The sequence below is a fragment of the Adiantum capillus-veneris genome, chromosome 4 (assembly GCF_014529385.1).
Source record: "Adiantum capillus-veneris isolate H3 chromosome 4, ASM1452938v2, whole genome shotgun sequence".
Lineage (NCBI taxonomy): Eukaryota > Viridiplantae > Streptophyta > Polypodiopsida > Polypodiales > Pteridaceae > Adiantum > Adiantum capillus-veneris.
The window spans coordinates 114,330,119-114,346,964 of record NC_140934.1 but is presented as its reverse complement, the minus strand read 5'-3'; the positions used below and the strand labels follow the sequence as shown (position 1 = coordinate 114,346,964).

The 16,846-nt window shown below is 41.1% G+C and overlaps 1 pseudogene; it reads left to right on the top strand.

Moving 5' to 3' along the window:
• Window positions 1-2,318: 2,318 nt before the first annotated feature.
• On the top strand, window positions 2,319-6,893 carry LOC147459839 (cytochrome P450 71A1-like; annotated as a pseudogene).
• Window positions 6,894-16,846: the final 9,953 nt, after the last annotated feature.

The window sequence follows — 16,846 nt, the reverse complement described above, 5'->3', positions numbered from 1 at the left end:
ATCAGTTGACTTGTCAAGACGTGCAGCTGCTTGCTTGCTTTTTTTATGGCCTTCATCAGTTGACTTGTCAAGACGTGCAGCTGCTTGCTCGCTTTTTTTATGGCCTTCATCAGTTGACTTGTCAAGACGTGCAGCTATCTGGATATTCTTGCTCTAAACTACAATTTCGGCCCTCTGACGTCTTTCTCATCGCAAACTGAGCAAATCGTCAAAAGTACAGCCTTTCAATGAAAACAGGAGATTGGATTCCTTTGTTCTTTCTTGGTACCTTCACAGAAAAACCACAACATGGGTAATCACTTTGAATTGATGCAGGATGTTGGCAAGGAAGCTCGTCAAGGTTGTTCTAAGCATATGCAAGCAGAAGGCCTTTCTCCAATGCAATCATCTATGGAAGCAAGCACCTATGCTAGCATCTTGAAAGACTTCATAATATGCTGACATGGGTGAGAGAATTTATGATGAGAGTGCTAGTCAGTCACAAGCTATTCAGAAACAGGTTGTTCTTAGCACGTATTTTCTTTATATGTATGGCAAATGTGGTGCCCTTACAATGTCCACAGAAAGGCAACAAATCCACTAACAACTCTAGGGAAGAAGCAATACTCATGAAACACATAAAGCAGACTCACAAAAGCATGCGAAGTTCTCATGTCCGAACTGTCATCACTATTATAGATAAGCCCAACGTGGCTGTTTCAAGGAAGTACTTTGTTGTTCTCATGGGATAGTGAAGGCCTCTTTCCGATTGTCCCAATGCAATCACTTACACTTGCACATTGAAGGTGTGTAGTCTTATGAAAGACATTGACATGGGTGAGAGATTAATGATGAGATTACTAGTCACGGGCTGTTGCAAAAATTATCATGGTTCTTGTGATCTAGAGTGTGGACCCTTGGAATGCATTAATTGTAAGATTTGTCCCACGGAGGCAGGGCCAGAAAGCTCTAATTTGTTTCCAACAGATGCGAAGTGAGGGCCTCTCTCTAGATGCGATCACCTATGCATGCATCTTGAAGGCATGTGGCTCTACGCAAGATGCCCAACATCATTGATGCAAGGAAGTGCATCAACGAGAGAGATTCAATCCCGCGGTGACTAAGCATTATCATTTTTTTATTTTTGACACTGAGAACGCAGTTAATGAATGCACTGAAAATTGCACGCTGCCGTGGGAATGGCACGTTCCCTTGTATTATAAAAATTGGGGAAGATTGTGCAAACTCCCCCATGTAAGGAGACTTGCATGTTTTTTTTAAAAAAAACTTGAAAATGGAACAACAAACAATTAATAACATTGACATCTTGTATGATCATGAACGTTGAGCTTGACAAAATTCTAACCCTCCTTGTGGTTTTTTGCGAGGTACCCCTTTGAAGCACTACGATCGGTATCCCATTTTTGCAAAGAACGCCTCTGAACCACGACAATCGGTATCCCAAACACTCTCAGGTAAAAAAATCTAACAGGCTTTGATAAAATCTCTCTCCGTGCTTCATTTTCTCTAGCATTAAAAAATCAAACACCTCTGATGAACTCTCTCTCTCTCTCTCTCTCTCTCTCTCTCTCTCCTTCATTTTGAAGTCTCTCCTCCCATTTAATAAATATCTTAGACATAAATTTAAAGCATCAAATAAACGATTTTTTTTTTCATTTGAGAAATGTTGAAATGGCATATATAGTTTTCGATATTTTACTTCATCATAATTCGATACGAACGCAGCTAACGAAGCACTCTAGTTCTCTGCATGATCTAACACACCTGACTTGTAATTTGAAATTGTGTAGCTAGAGTTAATTATACATTGAGAAAGATATACAAACAAGAATATAGTTATACCAACATGAATGGATATGAAAGATCGTGCCAGTTTGAATCCACCAAGCCATCAAAACCTTGATTTTGCACTGGGATGCAAAACGTATGAATGTTGGGGCTATTTAGTTGAGTTGGTGATACAAATAGGCAAAGATGAGATAGCAAGTTGTGATGATGGGTGTTGAGGAGAGCATAGATCAAGAGCGGCCATGTGAACATTGGTGGACAACGGCATCTCCCTCTCTACAAGTGGGGGATAGACCGGTCGTTAGAATGTATTGACCGTAGGCTGTACCTAATAGGGTAAAACGCCCCCACCTAAGGAGAGCTCCTTTGTTCTCACACGCTGCTGCACATAACAATGTGTGGAGCGGTGCGTTCGAAAAATCCTGACCTGATGGCCAGGATTTTCGTTGAGCGCTCATAACATTCGTTATCTTGTTATGTTGTTACAGGAAGCGTTTCTAGCCGAACACTCTTGACTCGTCGGAAGGAGGGCTGCAATGGTCTACTCTTCTGCCTATCTTATCGATCTCATCAGCAATGAAAACTGCAGAGCGCAATGGCTGTCTGCTTTGAATGTCCTTGTAACAGCTGCATGCATTGCAGGCAATGCAGGAAGAGAAACATCTCTTTAAGGCCCCCTGGCCCCAAAGGCCTGCCCATCATTGGCCACCTCCACCTCCTTGGAGACAACTCTCAGAGAGCTCTTTTTTCAACCTCAGCAAAATCCGTGGCCCCCTCATGTGGCTTCGTTTCGGATCGATCCCAGTCATTGTCGCCTCCTCGCCACAAGCAGCCCGTCTCATCCTCCAAACACATGATCAGGTATTCTCTGGACGTCCTCGCCCTGTGGCAATTGTCACTGCTATCTACAACTGCAATGACACCGCCTTCTCCCCACGCAACAATTTCTGGTGGCTTATGAGGCAGATTTGTGTGACAGACCTAGTGAGCTCCAAGAGGGTAGAGGTCTCAGACATGTGAGGGAGGCAGAGGCACACATGCTTGTCAGGAGTATCATGAAGGAGTTTATAGATGCTGCTAGCGGTCGCCACCGTGCAGAGCCGAATCAATGTGATTTGACGTCTGTGGCAATGCGCACCCATCTCTTGCAAGCAAGCAACAACATGATCTCCAGGATGGTGCTGGGGAAAACTCTGCTTGAAATGGCTGTAGGAGGCTCTCATGATGAAGACCCTTCTCTCAACCTCCTTCATCTTCTTGATGAGTTGATACACTGCTTCGGTATCTCCAATCTAAGTGATCTTTTCCCCTCTATTGCATGGATGGACATTCAAGGTGCTCGCGGACACAATCAGCGAATAGCTCGCAGGCTGGACATTGTTTTGCAGGAGATTATCGACTCCCGACGACGGCATAGCAAGTCTTCTTCTAGCAATATCAACTCCTCCGCCTGTGGAAATCTTCTAGATCTCCTCCTCTCTCTGCCCTTAATAAGTAAGGAGCATATAACTGATGATAATGTCAAGGCCTTCATATTGGTATGTCTCTTTTGTGTGTGTGTGTGTGTGTGTAGCTGTTAAACTAAATAAATAACACACCAATTGAACAAGAAGTTCAAAAAGATGACTGGCTAAAGATGTCAAGGCAAAGATAAGTACAGAAACAATTCAGTCTTTGAATCAAAACTATACAATATAGTACGAACGAAGTATCATTCCAAAAAAATTTATACAAAGGTATCAAAAATTTTCCCAATTGCATCATCAAATGCTTCCAAAGTCGGACTGCAGCAAGCTAAATCTCTTTAAGCCAAGACAGAATTCTCACCTGCATCCATATAGTCAAGACAACAGCTAAACCTCTTTAAGCCAAGATAGAATTCTCACCTGCATCCATATAGTCAAGACAACAGATATGTTAGACTTGGCTACGTATGACAGGCTTCAAAGAATCTATCAGTTGCTATCCATGTCGAACTTAAAAAAATTTAACTAGCTACTGTCCTGCACATTTAAAATCTCGAGGATTTTGCATCATCATTTTTTTGCTAGAGTTATTCATATATTTCAATGTACGCTATTCCTCACAATAGCCCCAGACTTCAGAAGATGAAGTATCCTCCTAATAGTAAAAAGGAGATCATAGTATGTAAAATTTGCAACACATCCAAGTACCATTAGCGAGAGCATCAGATTTAAGTGGTGAACACAACTTGAAGATCAGGCCACAGAAAGGTTAGATTTCTAATGTTTTTATTAGCAGTGTTCCAGGCCAATCCACTTCTAATTGTCTACACTCAACACCTGCTAAGAACAAGCTGTCAGTAGGATGGTCAAACCTCACGTCGGTTAAGCGAGTCCTACCCAACCGAAACTATTCATGAATGTAGAAAGTAATCTTAAAATCAGGTTGAAAAGACCAGCAGGTACATAGTATCAAATATCCTGTCAATAATTATCTAAGTATCAAGTTAGCTAGCATGAATGCCTTCCTCAACCAACCAGATGGGGAATCAACCTAACAGTCCTAAAAATCAGGGCCAGATAGTGACCAGCCATACCATGCATCAGATTCAATGAAACCTAAGCCCAGAAAGTCAAATTCAAGCCTTCATACATTTTAAGGCAGTGCCTCTAAGAGCCAGATGAATTAGAATGATATATGCATGAAAATGGTCAGATCCTAGCCACATAGCCAATGCCAACCAATCCCTGTTTGTAGGTAAAACTAAGCCAACAAGCATACCATATAGGTTTTCAGAGAAAATCTTATTTTGTGCTTCTAATCACAAGTGAGCAAGTAGTTTACCAAGTCCTACTGCAATGCCAGCAAAATATCAATAGCAAAAATATATTATCTCTTTGCCTTTAGCAACCAAAAAGGACATAGAGCTTTCCCCTTTGCAATCAAATTTCCAAGGTAAAAGCAAGAAGCATTCTGTGTAGAACTAGCTCGACCAGGCCAGATCCTCAAGTATAAACTCCCCCCTTTTTTTGTGAATGTAACGTAACCAATTGCAACCATCAGAATATGGTAGCATAACCAGCAACTTACCTTCCAGTAATCAGAAAATGCATGCATATCCAGCATCCACACCAGCCATTCAGCCTTTATACTCACCATTAGTGTCAAAAAAACCAGAATAATACCCATATGCATGAAATATTGGGTGCCATCTTCTAATAAGTATGCAGTCAATACCAGTCAAGAAGCCAACAAAAAAATCCTTTATTAGTGTGAACAGCCAGTATTTAGTTTCTCAAAAGAATCCCAAAAGACCAGTCTCAGAATATGGCAGTATTCTAGTAAAACCAGAGAGTTTATGCATAACCATCACTATCACCAGGTTTTTAGCAGAGGATCAGTCGGTACAAGATAAAGAAGCCCAAACCAGTACCATCACCAGAGTTTATGCATAACCAGTACCATCACCAGATTTAATGTCATCTTTTATACAGTCAGTACCAGTCAAGCAGCCAAAGATCCTTTGCTAATCTGAAAAGACAATAGAATCCCAAAAGACCATTTCTTCAAAAAAATATTTTTTTTAATCTTGTTTTATAGTCAGATATCAGAGCATGAGATAAACGAAAACCTGTGAGCAGTCGCCATGCCAAGCAATTTTCCAAGCAGCTAAGGAAGACCAAGCCTAAGTGAGGGGAAAACACCCTCACCTTTATAGTGGAGGAGGCAGGGATGCACTGCGACAGATACTCATTAGTGGTGGTGCCGCGGCCGCCTAGAATCGATGAATGTACGAGGTGATCCAGGTAGGATTCCATCAATGAGTGGGAGGTAAGGAAGCCAAGGCAGGAAACTTTTCGTTTATGCGAGATTGTCTGCGCGGGGCAGTGATGCAGTATGACTGTCACGACAGCATGATGAAAACCTAAGTAGAAATAGTGAATTTGAAAGCTGCCCAGGTTTTTCAGGAGCCAAAGAGTAAGTTTTAGCTAAAAACTAAAACTGGTAGGAGGTAGATTAGGGGATAGTACCCATAGGGTAGCCAAAACAAGATGCTGGGAAAGTTTTTAGCTTTATGGTAACTAGCTCTAATATTAACCAATGTGATCCACATAACAAATCAAGCATTTGTACAACACAAGGTACTCCCTTACCAAGCAAAAACTCAATTTAACCACTTGAGCTCAGACAGTGATTCGGAGTGTAGTCTACAACCCCCTCCAGATGAGGTGCTAGAGCAACCACAGCCCCAAGGCAGTAATTTAGCATGTATAACATAAGGTAAAATCTCCTAAAGCCACAACTCAAAAAAAGATTTGAGTGTAATAGGTTAGAGGTCATATATTGTGGCCAGAAATGGCAATTTAGAACATTAACCGAGCCCCATAGATACTATCCAGTTCAGAAGTCGTGACCAAGTGTGTGTGTGTGTGTAGCTATGGTCAGCTGCTCTGACACACAGTGTGTGTGTGTGTGTGTGTGTGAGCATTGCTTTACATTTTTCTTTTTATGTTTTCTGCAAGGACATGTTTGTTGGAGGGATAGCTACCTCGGCATACACAATTGAGTGGCCGGCACTCGCCGAGCTACTAGCGAATCCAATCGAGCTCAAACTCGTGCAAGAAGAGATCGACAAAGTGGTGGGCATGGAGCATGTGGTGCACGAGTCAGACATTGCCCACCTGCCATATCTAAAAGCAGTTGTCAATGATACCATGAGGTTACACCCAATTTTACCTTTTTTGATACCTCATGTGGCCACTCAATCATGCAAGCTCATGGGCTTTGATGTAGTCAAAGATATGCAAGTGTATGTGAATGCATGGGCGATAGGTCGAGATTGGGGTATGTGGAATGAGCCTTTACTATTCAAGCCAGATAGGTTTTCAAATAGCAATTTGAGCATGGGAGGAAAGAATTATGAATTGCTAGCATTTGGTGCGGGGAGAAGAGGATGTCCTGGCTCTTTGCTAGGTCTCTTGAATGTACAAATTCAACTTGCAAGTTTGCTACAAGGCTTCCATTGGCAGGCTCCTCCTAATTTTGACATTCAAGAGAAGTTTGGCATTGTGACAACTCTAGCAAAACCATTAGTTGCAATGGTTACACAGAGGTTTCCTGATCCTCTCTATCTTGTCTAAATCAAGGTACCCTACACATTACTAGTTATAATCCTCTTGTAAAACATTTATGGATTGCTTTGATCCTACCATAATGTTTGTAATCCCCCTTTCTAGTGTTGATTCAACCACAGAGATTGTGACTAACAATCATCCTTTGTAATGCGGCATAGAAGAGTGGTGTCCGCAGAAACAGGTCATCGTCAATATGTTTGTTGAATTGAACCACTCCACTAGAAAGAGGCACCAAGAGAGCATGTGTTGTGGGGAAAAAAAACTGCCACCATGGTGGCCCCACGAAAGAGTGCGCAGTGACCAAGCACAAATACTGGCCTTCTTGTGTGAATGTTTGTCTACAATGGACAACTCACAATCTTTCTCTTCACAATCAGAGGTTGCACCATATGCAAGAGCATGGACGGTCAATGAGTCAGATGCCAAATGACAAATCTCAGAGTGCGCCTCCTCTCATCATACCAAACCTTTTGCAACCTAAGGAAATTTCAATCCAGACAAGTAAAGAATTGGCATTGGTCTCAATTCAAGTATACTATAGAGAGGAAAAGCCTAGCACTATAGAGCTCATAAGCTATGATTGTCGCATGTTCAAAATGTTTTGGCAAACATTGGGTAGAAGATTGCCCCTTTGACTCTAACGAGGAATCGCAGAGAAGATGAGCTAGTTGGCCAAATGTTTATAGGCATTGTGTAGGTCATGGCATAGATAGCCTAGCTAGGAATTGCCTTGAAGAATCTAAAGGCTAGCCAAAAGATGAATCCAAAATGAGAGGTAAGATGTTGTGGTACCTTGTCCTCATTCATCTCAAACTGAGTGTGAATTCCTCTTAAAGGGGTGAAAAGAGCTCAAGCTAGAGTAGCTACAAACCAACCTATCATGCCCTCAACTAAGGAGCCAATGGGAGAAGAACTCTCTCCCAAGCCACAAGGGAAACATAGATATGGGCATCATATTCTCAAGACCCCTCAAGGTTCTTCTAGTGCTTGCTTTAGAACTCTAGGTTCTCTTGTAGTTGGTTCTTGTGGTGGTGTAACAATGAACTCAAGGTAGCTTTGTTTAGGCATTTTTAGCTCTACGGACTCATGGACCCACATTCTGATGTATCACTTCCACTACCATTCCTTTTCGTCCTTGGTTTTCTTCTAAGATTTAGAACCTCGTGTGAGAAAGTGCTTGAGGAGCTTCGTGTCCAGAATGTCATCTGTTGGAGTGCATTGATTGAGGCATATCCACAACATGAGCGAGGCCAAAAATCTCAAGGATGATTACAGTGGATGTTTTGCTAAATTAGACGATTGGCCAGTAGGGATGGTTCATTCAAAGCCATTGTCCGGAATGTAGTGCTTGGCAGCCTTGTCTGTGTCTGCTGCACCCACCTTGTCAGCAGATATTTGAAGTGAGGGCCATTGTCAGATGAAATCACCTGCGCGTGCATCATGAACTCAATGCATGATGTTGATATGGGCCTTAAAAATTCACTCTGATATCATCAGTATTGGGTTGTTGCAAAAAAATGTCGTGCTTAGCAAGGCCTTGGTCGATATGTATGCCAAGTGTGGTGCACTTTAGAGAGCTTCGAAAGTGCTTGAGGAGCTTCTTGTTCGGAATTTATCTCTTGGAGTGCATTGATTGTGGGATATGTGCAACTGGAGTGGGGCCCAAAATCTCCACACTATGTTGAGCGGATGCAAAGTGAGAGCCTTTCTCCTAATGCAATCACATACGTGTGCATCTTGAAGGCATGTGGCTCTACGCAAGGTGCTAATATAGACATAAAAATTCACGTTGATGTTGTTAGTCAAGGGTTGTTGAAATAGTTGACATGCTTTTGAATGCCTTGGTTGATAGGTATGCCAAGCACAGATTGCGGGATACGCACAACAGGAGCAGGGCAAGAAACCTCTAGACTATTTTCAGCGGATGCAAAACTGATGATAAGTCTTGCAGATGCGTAGTCGCAAACTATAACAGAACACGATGTAATTCTCAGAATCAAATTTGGATTTCCCAATCATGAGAAAAGTTGATAACAAATATGAGTAGAGTAGCCGTTTGACAATAGTAGAGGGCAAAACCCAAGAGATCACAAAAAAAAGGAACAAATTCGTGTCTGACAAGATAGCATCAGCTAAGTTTGCAAGATCTATTTTGGCGGATAAAATCTATGAACCCATAAACACAACCCTAGAAGCCTATCAAGTAGGCCTACATGGAAAATCTATCAACATCCTAAGCTTGAAGGAGCTAAACTTGAAGCTTTTGAGACACTAGTAAAAATCACTTATAAGAACTCATGGAGTCTCAAAAACAACTCTCATAGAAATAGGAATGAAGAAAGACTATGAAATCAAGGGTCGAAGAGGTTATACCCTCTAAACCTGTTGAGACTTCAAAAGAGACCATACAAATAGTGTCAGATTGTGGAATCGTCAGGTCAAGGAGGCTATACCCTCTGAACTTATTGAGACTTCAAAACAGACTATATGAATAGTGTGAGACTCAAAAGAGGGAGTGAAAGGAATTCCACCAATAAATGATGATTGGCCAGCACAACTTTGGGAAAAGGTTAGGGGAGCAAATTGTGAAAATTTAGATAAACAATTATCTCCATTTGAAAAAGTATGCTTGGATTAACCTCCATTAGAGGTGGATATGCATTCTTTATTTGGGGATTGGGGGACAAAACTTATGAGGCTTTCAAAATAAACATCCATAGAACCCTACCCTCATATGTAGGAGAGCATGCAAGACAATCAATACCATGCAAGAGTACCATGTTACACACGATGAAGAAGACTTTGAATGTAAACAATTTGCATTCCATAGTGTCCACACCAATTAAATGTACAATTACAATGGGAGAGTCTTTGAGGTTCAAATCCCACCTATGGACCAACTTGCACAATAGTCTTAAGAAAATGGGAATCTGAGGGTTGAAAAGGGACCATATTCAATAATTGAAACAAAAGAATAAACCAAAGAAAATAGTCAAACATGTACCACTAAACACAGTCGAGGATGATTGGAAAGGTGAAGAAGGTAATACCATGTTACCTATCAAATATGCTAGAGTTTATTCTCCTTATACTAGAGATTGACGTTGCTATGAAACACATTTGGGAAGCCTAGGGATAACTAGCAGTAAGGAAAACTTGAATGAATTTGCAACTTGCAAATGATTTAGATGCTAAATCCTTAGCCTCTAGCAACACCAAATTTCCCTCGTGGGGGCTAAATGATGAGACTCTTATATGGATGTATGTTGCATCAATATATGACAACTTATACCAGGAGAATTATTTTCTAGAAGAAAGGAATGTGATGGATGATTCTTATGTTCATGAACCTTTTCTAGAACATCTGTTTGAGCCACATGGACAGATGGATATTGTGGCCACCATGGACGTGTGTGTTTGTGAATCCCTACAAGCCAAATATTGCAATGAGAATGGAAAGGAAGTTATCCCAATCAAAATGATCTCTCTAATGAGAACAACTAAAGAAAATGGGAAGGAGAATGACCTTGTGATCCTCGATTAGAAAAAAACAAACATACATCTGTGTTGAGGATACAAGATGAGGTCTCCATTAGAGATCTAACATGCAAGGAAGGAATAGAGACATATTATGATTCCATGGATAAGTTTAAAGAAGAAAGAGTCATTGTAAGCAATTCAATCTTAGATACAAATCAATTTTTTGTTTTTCCAAATCAATGAATCAGCTAAAAAAAGAGATATTGAAGGAAAAACGAGAGAAAACAAATACAAGAACAACAAATATTCCTTTCATGACAAATAAGAAACAAAACCTTACACTGGTAGGAGCAGAGCATTGTATAAAGGATGAGTAACATGCTATTATCTTATGCAAACATTGGGCTAAGAATGGCCCAACAATAGGAAAGTAGTCAAACCAAAAGAAAAACCAAAGTGTGAAAAGAAGGAAAAAGATGTCAAAACGTCCAAAATAGATAGAGAATCGAATTATATGGAGCTAAAAACGGACGTTCAAAGAGGTCTAGACAATGGAAATGGAATAAAAAACCAACAAAAGAAGTGATGTCATCAGTGTCCCATATCATTATGAAAAGTACACACTCCAAGGCAAGAGATGTAACATTTGATGGTCTAGTAACTTGTGTGTAGCGGAAAATAGCATGAACATAGTGAGCATTTCATTAGAATAGCTTCCTAATGAGAATAACAAGAGTGCTTGGGTGGAGAGGGCAACAAAAAGTATAACACCTAGTTGGATAGCATGAACAATACTTCAAAAAAGACAGAAATTAAGCAATTGACAACATTTGAGGACCGGATTTGCATGGAGCCGGTCCCCCCTCCAAAAGGCTTTGTATTATGGTTTCTCCCATCAAGAGAGACATTCTACAATACAATTCTTTGTGTTCCTTCAATACTAGCTAGTGCTAGGAAGATAGAAACTTCAAGCACTACGCACAACACTTATTAAACACAACATCAATTCCCTCACGGTCTCAGACTCAAGACCTCACACACCTTCGAAGATGGTGAGAGCTAGCAGGTATGAGAGTAGATTGAGAGGAAGAAGGAGTATTCTTATGAGAAAGATATACATCTCCTCACATAATCACTCATATTAGCATAGCTTAGCTTACTAATTAGCATGGTAGAGGAGATGAGCATGCATTGAAGCTTGGCTCTTGGTTGGATTTTCATCACAGAGCCAAGAGTTGTTGGTGTAGGCCTCCCTTCTCACAAGCTTGGAGTAGGTGGTAGGCTTTCCATTAAAGCTTGAGAAGGAGAGAGAGAGAGAGAGAGAGAGAGAGAGAGAGAGAGTCTTCTTGCTTCACACATAGATTGTGTGAGTGTGTAAGTGAATAATGCCTTTGAAAAATCAGCCCCCTCTCTCTCTTGGTCGACCCCCCTTGCTAATTGCTCATGCTACAACCCTATTGGACCTCCCCAGGCCTAGACAATGGAAATGAAGCAGCATAAGTGATAGCCTTTTGACATGTGTCCCCCTTTCCCCTTTTGTGAGAGCTTTAGGTAATTGCTTAACTCAACTTAACTCTCATTGGACCCCTTTGCTTCCTAGCCAATAGGAATCAGGCAAGCCATTGGGTTGTTGAATGCTCATTGGACCCCTCGGGAGACTGTCCAATAGTCTTCTAGAGGGCTTAATTCTTATTGTTTATTTTATTAAGTGTTTTTAACTTAATTAAACTAGATTTACTCTAGCCTAATTCTCATTGGTCCACCTCCAAGGCTATCCAATAGGAATTGAGTACACCTTGTGGGCATGTAGGCTAGGGAGCTGACATGTGTCCCTCATTCCCTTTGTGTAAAGGGAGCTTGTGTGTGTGTGTGTGTGTGTGTGTGTGTGTGTGTGTGTGTGCGCGCGCGCGCGCGCGTGCGCGTACGCGCTTGTGTGTGTGTGTGTGTGTGTGTGTGTGTGTGTGTGTGTATGTGTGTGTGTGTGTGTGTGGGTTTCTCTCTCATCTCCTACATCTAGGGCTCGCCCCCTCTTATGTAGGGATGGTTGAAGACTTTTGGGACACACACAAAGCATCCAATTTCCTAGGCTTTTGACCTTTGGACACAACCTTTGAAATTTGGAACCTTAGCATTTTGGAAGTCTTAATGGGTTGAACCCTAAGGTCTTTGGAGCCCATTGTTGCACATAGCTCTTTTGCAAATGGCCCCCACTTTGGATCCTTATTTTCCTTCCTTTGGATCCATACTATGGCCGGTTTGCTAACTTAACCAATATTCTAGCTTTTTCTCTCCTGGCACTTTCCCATATTAAATGATCAGTTTAACATGAGAAAATCATTTAGGAGAATTAGATATAGATTATTATGACATTACCTCTCTCTTGAAATCATAGTCACCCTCGACTATGGGGTAGAGAAGATAAAGCATATTCATTAGTCCTTTTTCTAGCGGGTAGAGGATCCCTATTTTACCCTATGACATTGTTCCAAAATGGATGACTAGTTCATTTGGCGCTTGAGAGCCTAAGCTGCCGCAAGCATGTCTGCACATTAGTCCTATCAATCTTCCATAGTAGAGTGATAAGGTCTCATCTCCGCAAACTTAATATAAGCATGCATACTACTTCATTTTTATGCACAATAAAGAAAAAGAGAGTTTTATAAGACAAAAACTTTGTTCATTTTTAACACTTGTACATTTGCTTACTCTAGGAAAGCATTGTAAGCATTGACAAGGTTTAGGTTATCCTTTAATTGTATGCCTTGCATCCATCTAGCATCCTCAAAAGGATAATTCTTAAACTTAATAAGATATCGTCGGATAGTCTTACCACCTCTTACTACCTTGTCTTCATGTCGGAGAATGGACTTGGGCTGCAGCACCTCTTCTTGGTCCTCGATCCCTGGTGGGTCTTCAATAGTTGATTCTTGAGGTGGCTCTCCTTTGTAAGGCTTTAATAGGCTCACATGAAAAGCATTGTGTATGAGCCAATGGTTGGGCAACTTGAGTTGATAGGCCATCTCATTGATTGGTCTAAGAATCTGGAAGGGACCATAGTATCTTTTTGCTAACTTAGCATAGTACTTTTGGTGTCCCGTAGGATTCTTGCCCGTCGTGTGCCTTAATCGAGCCTTGGGAAATTTGAGTACGACCCAATCATTTTCTTTAAAGGCTTGGGCTCTTCTGTGCTTGTCAGTAGGAGCCTTTTGCTTTTGCTGTGAGATAGAGATAGCATCCTTAATCTTTTGGAAAGATTCTTGTAGGTCTCTACTATACTCATCTATAGCAAAGATCTTCCCGTGTACCTTAAGAGTAGCAAGGGACTTTTTTATCTTCCCTCTATTACCTCAAAAGGTGCTTTTCCCGTGGAAGTATGTACAATGTTATTGTAGGCATACTTCACTAAGGGTAAGTACTTCTCCCATTGGGATCTTTGATCTACTTCCGTTACATAGGTCTTTAGTAGATCCAGAATTGTTAGGTTAGCTATTTCACTTTGGCTATCCATTTGCGGGTGATAGGCTGAAGAGAAATTTAGCCTTGTTCCTAAATTCTCAATGAGACCCTTCCAGAAGTTATTAGTCATTCTAGGATCTCTATCCGACACTATGGACATTGGCAAGCCATGGTACTTGAAGATTTGTGAAATGAAGAGGGTTGCCATCTGATGGGCTTTTATAGTCTTTTTGACAGGTATAAAATGAGCTTGTTTACTGAACCTATCTACTATCATCCATATTCCTGTATTCCCATGGATAGACTTAGGCAATCCAAAGATAAAATCCATGGATATGCTCTCCCATGGTGAATTAGGGATTGGCAAAGGTTGAAGCAATCCAGGTTGCTTCCCTCTATCAAACTTCGTCTTTTGGAATACCACACATTTAGAAACATACTCTTGTATGTTTGCTTTCATGGTAGGCCAATAGAAATATGTTTCAATCCCCTTTATGGTAGACTGAATCCCTCTATGCCCTGCATAAGGAGAAGCATGAGATTCCGACACTAGTAACGCATAGTCTATTGCCATAGAGAAGATAAACATCTTGTGGTTCCTCTTTCTTCCCTAGTGCAAGGGCTGAAATCACATCTCTAAAATCGGGATCAATAGCATACTCATCTATCATAGAAGACAGATCATTGTGAGTTGCTATGGAAACTGCATTCACTCTCGGCCGTCTTGAGAGTGCATCAGCTACTTGCTTATACTTGCCAGCAATGTGAGCAATATGAAAATGAAATTGCAAAAGAAAGTTTTCCCACCTCATTTGTTTGTCGGAGATCTTGTTCTGCGTCATGAAGTACTCAAGACTTTGGTGATCCGTTCACAGAATGAAAGGAGTCCCCAATAAATAGTGCTTCCATGAGTCTAAGACATGTAGAACTGCGACGAGTTCCTTTTCATATATGCCTAGAACTTGCTCAACAGGGTCGAGCCTTCGACTTTCATAGCCTATGGCGTGCTCTTCTTGGAGAAAAACAGATTTAAGGCAATCACCACAAGCACATTGGACCTCAAATGGCTTTGAGAGATCCAGTAGTGTAAGCACAGGTTGAGAGATAAGCTTTCCTTTAAGCTTTTCAAAAGCATTGTTTTCCTTGGCAGACCATGTGTACCTAACGTTTTTCTTTGTTAGGTCATGTAACGGTCCTGCAATAGTGAGAACTTTTCTATGAAGCGTCTACAGTATGCACACATACCTATATAGCTTCTTAACTCATGAAGATTCCTTAGTTTAGGCAATCCTTTTATTACCTCTAACTTTGATGGATCCATTTGAATGCCACCTTGAGAGATCATGTGACCTAAATACTGAATCTCTTGTAGGAAAAATTCACTTTTCTTTCGATTAACATAAAGTTTATTCTCTCTTAGAACTTGAAATATTACCTGGAGGTGTTGCTTGTGTTCGTCTATTGAATTAGAGTAGATGATGATATCATCAAAGAACACTCCAATAAAGGTTCGGTGAGGCCTGAATAGCTTTTCCATCAAGCGGTTGAATGTGGCTGGTGCATTGATCAAACCAAAAGGCATGACAATGTATTCGTAAAGACCAAACGTAGTGCGAAATGCGGTCTTTACAATGTCTTGATCAACTATCCTTATTTTTATGATAGCCAATTTTTAGGTCAATCCTACTGAAGTAGGTGGACCCTTGTAGCTTATCAAATAGGTCTTCTACCCGTGGAACGGGAAGCCTATTCTTGATAGTAATCCTATTTAGTGCTCTGTAGTCGACACACATACGATATGTGCCGTCTTTCTTTTGCACTAGTAGCACAGGAGAACAAAGAGATGAGCTAGGCCTAACCATGTCCTTCTCAACTAAGTCATGTACTTGCCGCATAATCTCCTCTTGTTGAGCTTGAGAAACTTTAGAAGGAGGTTTGTTAGGCGGTGAACTTCCTAGAAGAAGTTCAATTGCATGGTCATCATTGCCTCGTTTAGGGGGTAGCTCACAAGGGATGTCGTCCATAAAGACATCTTGAAACCCATTGAGAAAATTGGATAATTCTAATCCCTTTTGGTTGTGTATATTTTCTTTTGCTAAAACATTAGGTTCATTTTAAGAGTCTTTAACAAAAATCATGTACACGGAAATAGAGCTCTTTATTGACTTATTGAAAGCTTGCGTATGTACAATGGGTATGGTGTTACCCATTTGCTTAGCATCTATGTACATATCTTTTTCCCTGAACCTAAAGGAGATTCTCCTTTCAGGGAATTTAACATTGGTACCCATGCGATCAAACCATGGTGCCCCTAGGATTACATCCTCATGCTTGAGAGGAGAGATAAAGATGTCCTCTTTGTCCACATAGCTTTGGACATGGAGCCTCAATTTCCCGATTAAGGGAGTGACAGAAGCTTCTTGCCCCTTGAAAGCACCGTTTGTGGGTAGGACATCTCCCATCTCATAAGCTTGTATGCCTAGCTTGGTGGCCAACTCTGTGGATATGAAATTGTGAGTAGAACCAGGGTCAAAGAGAATAAAAGCATCATGTTCTCTTACCTTTCCCCAAGCATGGCATAGAGGAGATCCTTTGTGATGAGTTTCCTCCTCTTGGATTTCGACCAAGGTAGCTCTAGGAGGCTCATGGCGGTTGTTCTTTTAGGGACAAGCGCGATACGCATGCCCTTGCTTGCCGCACTTGAAACAGCGTTTATCCTTGCGATAACTCTCAAGCTCTTCAGGAGAGAGTTTGTTTTTGCCTTTTTAAACTCCCTTCTCTTTAGCTTTGTTGGAGTTGCCCTTAGGAGACTTTTGGACATTGTCCTTCCCCTTAGGCTCATTGGAACCCTTGTTTTTGGTGGGCTTAGAATTTCTTTTAGCCCTTGTTTGGAAATTGATTCGAGAGGCCACCATAGTATGGTGTATAACCGCCGATATGGTGCGTGGCCTTTGGGAGTTGACATACTCCGCCATTTCTTTAGTTAAGCCCGCACAAAATTGTTGCTTTTTCTCTCCAAAATC